The sequence below is a fragment of the Lactuca saligna genome, chromosome 4 (assembly GCF_052625555.1).
Source record: "Lactuca saligna cultivar CGN05327 chromosome 4, ASM5262555v1, whole genome shotgun sequence".
Lineage (NCBI taxonomy): Eukaryota > Viridiplantae > Streptophyta > Magnoliopsida > Asterales > Asteraceae > Lactuca > Lactuca saligna.
In genome coordinates, this window is record NC_136420.1 from 88,380,741 (window position 1) to 88,385,620 (window position 4,880).

The following is a 4,880-nucleotide window of genomic DNA, read 5'->3' on the forward strand; positions in this document are numbered from 1 at the left end:
CTACATCAGATTCTTCTTTTCAAGTGCATGAAACGCCATATAAGTATGATTATTATCTTGTTGATGGGATCTATCATGAGTATGTTGTGTTTGTTAACTCATTTTCGTGTCCAAATGATTCTAAATGGAAAAAAAATCAAGAGAGCTCAAGAAAGAGCTAGGAAGGATGTCGAGCGAGCTTTTGAAGCACTTAAGAAACATTGGTACATACTAAAAAAACCAACATTTTTTTCGGCGAGGGAAAACTTCAAGAAGTCATGTGTGCATGTATCATATTGCATAAGATGATTATTGAAGATGAAAGAAAAGTGATATGTGCATATAACGAGTATAAAACCATCCTCGAGACACAACCAACATAAATTAGTAGCGATGAGTACATGGATAAGAAATCAGAGATACATAGCAATGAAACACTTCACAATCTTCACTTGGACTTGATAGAAACATTTATGGGATTCATCACATTAATATCAATTTGAATCCCCTGGATGATTTGGAAAACAAATTCTCAGATGAAGACTTCATGTAGTATGTTTTAGTTATTTTATTTGTGGTTTTTCGTAAGTTTTTTTTTTTAAGTTATTTTAATTTTAGTATGTATTTTCCTTATTTTAATTAATGAAATTTGGTGTTTTTATTAAATTAAATTCTAAAAAAAAAGTGTAGCATTACACCTACTTTGTAGCAAAAAGAAACAATACTTTTATGATAAATGATAAGAATAACATGAGATGTGGCATGGCAAAAAATATAGTTTTTATGGCACCATTCCCTCAACCATAATATTAATAGGACCATCTTTATTTGACATCATGTGTGTAAGTTGGTTAAATGTTTATGAAAACAATGTTTTACTTTTTTTTTTTTATCAATCTATGCAATAACGTTTTATTTTCTTACTAATTATATATCAATGTTTACCTTAATTTTATGGATTTTATACAATTATATTTTACCATTTTACCAATTAACCGATTAGATATATTACCGATAAATTTTTGCATCTTCTACAACTTCATATCATTATATATTTCATATTATAGATTATAGATATTATCCCATAAATATATACTTAATCCCATATTTGAAGATATATCTGTCGTACATTCATACTTGACCGAATTTTCAACATTCAAAGTTCCCAAGTGGCTATGTTTTTGCCGTTTTTGAAAAGGTGGCTTAGCCTCTTTTAATTAGAAAGTCTCATGCTTTGCCGGTTATATAAATATAAGAAACTTTGAAAGTTTCCACGATGGTTTAAGTTTGTTTGACCAATGCTTCGATCATAATCTGAAGCCTCCACAGAGATTCAATTCTGGATTGCGTCAGCAATGTTTTTAGTAAATTATAGGCAACCACGAAAAAATAATAATAATACAAAATACAAAATAGCCAACAATATTGATGTCATTTATTTTTACAGTGTGTATTTAAGCATCTAAATATACATCATTTTAAACATTATTCATTGGAAAATCATACCACTATCACTCGCATAGCTAGAAATCAAGAAAATGATTTAAGACGGAAGGAAATGGTATCACGTTTAATCAGGGCCGGTCCGTTGATTTTAGGGGCCCGGTGCGAAACTAAAAAATGGGCCCCTAAATATATATTTATTTTTTACTTATATCAAAAATTCATTAATTATTTCATAATTGTTATAATATGAAGCAAAAGAAAAGAACGATCATACAATAGATAATCTTAGACAACTATATGAATCGCGAGACTCTCCTAGCATTCTTGGAAGCAAAATTGTTCACCAACTCTTCATAATCAATAGTCTCCAATATAACGTTCTCAATAGCTATTATCGCCAATCCATTAAGTTTTTCTTGTGACATTGTGGACCTTAGGTAGGACTTCAACAACTTTAGCTTTGAAAAACTTCTTTCTGCAGACGCGACCGTTACGGGACTAGTCAACAAGATTTTGTAGGCAATAATTGCATTAGGAAAACAATCGACTTTTTTCATATACTTTAAAACATCAATAGGGCTCGTAATTTCACTCGGTAAGAACATGTCAAGCAGCTTTAACTCATGAGAATCGATATCTGATTGTTCACCAGACTTAAGTGCGGCTTCAAGACGGCGACAACATGACTTGAGATCTTTGTCATCAAATTCCTTCATTTTGTTTGGAAACAAAAAACCAAAAATATTTTCATACGCTTTGTATTGTTGAAATCTTGTTTTAAGAGAAGCACTCGCTTGATCAACAATATATAAAAAGTAATTAACTTTAAAATTCTCCTCGGATGAAAATACAACATCTTGATCACTTGAATTCTCATGAAATTGTTTTTTTCTACTAACCGGCCGCTTTTGAGAGAATACCGGATCAATATTCATTTCAACGGAAAGTTCCTTCGCATCATCAATTGCCTTGGAGAACCCTGTTTCTCTAAGCTCTTTGAAGTACTCAATTAGCATATTCACTTCGTTAATAGCAACATCGAGAAGCATATCTTTTTATTGTAATTTTTTGCTAACTAAGTTCACCATGTACAATATTTGATACCAAATGACTATGGATACCAAAAACTCAAATCCACCAAGCTCATTATTTGCTAGCGATTTAGCTTCACTTTGGATTTTAGCATCGTTGTCTTTTTCCGCAACTTCAAGTAAAGCATCTCTTAAATTCGGAAGTTGTTGTCTAATAGCCTTCACACTATCAACACGACTTTCCCACCGAGTGGCAGGCAATGACTTTGGAGTCAAACCTTTGATATTCTCTTTCAGAATTTGCCACCTCTTAATAGAATTGGAAAATATTGTATATACTCGTTGTATGACTCCAAAAAAATCTCTAGCTTTACTACAACTGTTATCCATGTCACACAGTGCAAGATTAAGACTATGACAACCACATGGAGTATAAAATACTCTAGAATTTATGTCCAAAAATCTCTTTTGAACTCCTTGATGTTTTCCTCTCATGTTTGATCCATTGTCATACCCTTGCCCCCGTATATCATCAATATCAAAACCAAGAGATTTTAATTCATCGTGTGTAATATCAAAGAGCCCTTTACCAGTGGTATCATTAACATTCAAAAAACCTAAAAAGGATTCTTCAACAGTAACATCATTGGAGGAGAAATTTACATACCTCACTATCAAAGACATTTGTTCTTGGTGACTTGTATCAGGGGTACAATCAAGTATGATGGAGTAATATTTTGCTTCCTTTACTTTTTTAATGATTTCTCGTTTAATTTCATCAGCTAGTAAAAGTATCACCTCATTTTGGATCTTGTGGCCAAGATAATGTACATGGATCTCATCATTTTTGATACGACGCACATGCTCTTTCATAACCAGGTCAAACTCTTCAAACATCTCAATCGCTCCAAGAAAGTTTCCATTACTCTTTTGATATAATTTTTCATTTGTTCCACGAAATGCTAAATTATATTTAGCCAAATATTTCACTAGTGCAATAATGCTCAATAGTACTTGTTTCCAATGCTCCCTTTCTTTCTTAAATTGATCATACACCACTTTATCAATTGTTTCATTAACTTTCAATCTTTCACGCATTTCAAACCAAGTAGCTAAATTTGTGAGATGATCTAAACCAACGTCATGCTCTTTAAGTCTTGTACTAAGATGTTGCCAATCTGCATAACCTTCACTATCTAATTGACCTTTCGGGGTCCCTTTTCTAAATATTTTACAGCAAAAACAAAAAACTTTATCAAGCTCTTTCGAGTATACTAGCCATTCTCTGTTACATGTCTGTTTATTTGGCAGAGTTCTAGTATACATAGTTGCAGAAAACCGTCTAGAAAATCTATCAGGTGGACCCTTATCAATAGTATTATCCCTTTTAGGATCTTTCTCTACCAAACGTTTCACCATGTCTGTGCTTAGTCCATCCCAATTTCTTGGATCGAATATATCAACATTATTACTATTAACATTAACATCATCATCATCATCAACATCATCATCATCATCATCATCATCATCATCATCATCATCACCATCATCTTCAATGTTATCACCATCGTCATTACCATCATCAACATCAACACGATCTCCATCGAAATTAACATTATCAACATTAACATCATTAATTTGATCTCCTTCGACATCAACACCCAAATTATCAGGAATATCATCATTATTTTGATTTTGAGAAGGAACTTTAGGTTTTTTTTTGGAAAAACTTATCTGGTGAACCACTGTTAGCCTTTGTTGATTCTTCAATTCTTTTTCTCTTTTTACGTTTTTGACTACCAGATAAATACTTAGGAGGCATTATTTCTGAAAATAAAATAACAATAATCAACCAAATACTCGATAAAAATTAAAACTATGATAAAAGAACTCTAGAAATCTAATTGAATATATCAAAACGTTGAATGAGCAATACCAATAACAATGTAAACTAGAAAAAAAAATACTAATTATTATAAAAAATACTAATAATGATGAATTATAAATATTACCATTAGAAAAAAAAAAAAAAAAAAAACCCGAACCTTTTCTTATGTCTTCCTTTGCTGCCGAATTGCCCAAACTCAACAAATAAATAAAAGAGGCTAAGGACTTATATATAGTAATTAAATGCGTGTTTGTGTTAGATACTAATTTTATGTGATATACTTAGTTTAATTGGACTTATATATTAATTTAATTAAAGATGAGTTTGACATAGATAATTCATTGTTTGTTACGTTTGAATTAAAAGGATATGTTGAACTATTATAATAAAAATAAAAAACAAAACTGCTTGTGCCAAGTTTCAATCTTGGGAGTAACTGATAAATGTCAAGCGCCTTTACCATGTCAACCACCAATTTTTTGTTTACTTTACTTTCAACATCTCATATATATATATATATATATATATATATATAT

The 4,880-nt window shown here is 31.1% G+C and overlaps 1 pseudogene; it reads right to left on the reverse strand.

The window, feature by feature from the left end:
- Window positions 1-1,718: 1,718 nt before the first annotated feature.
- LOC145039867 (uncharacterized) lies at window positions 1,719-4,278 on the reverse strand (annotated as a pseudogene).
- Window positions 4,279-4,880: the final 602 nt, after the last annotated feature.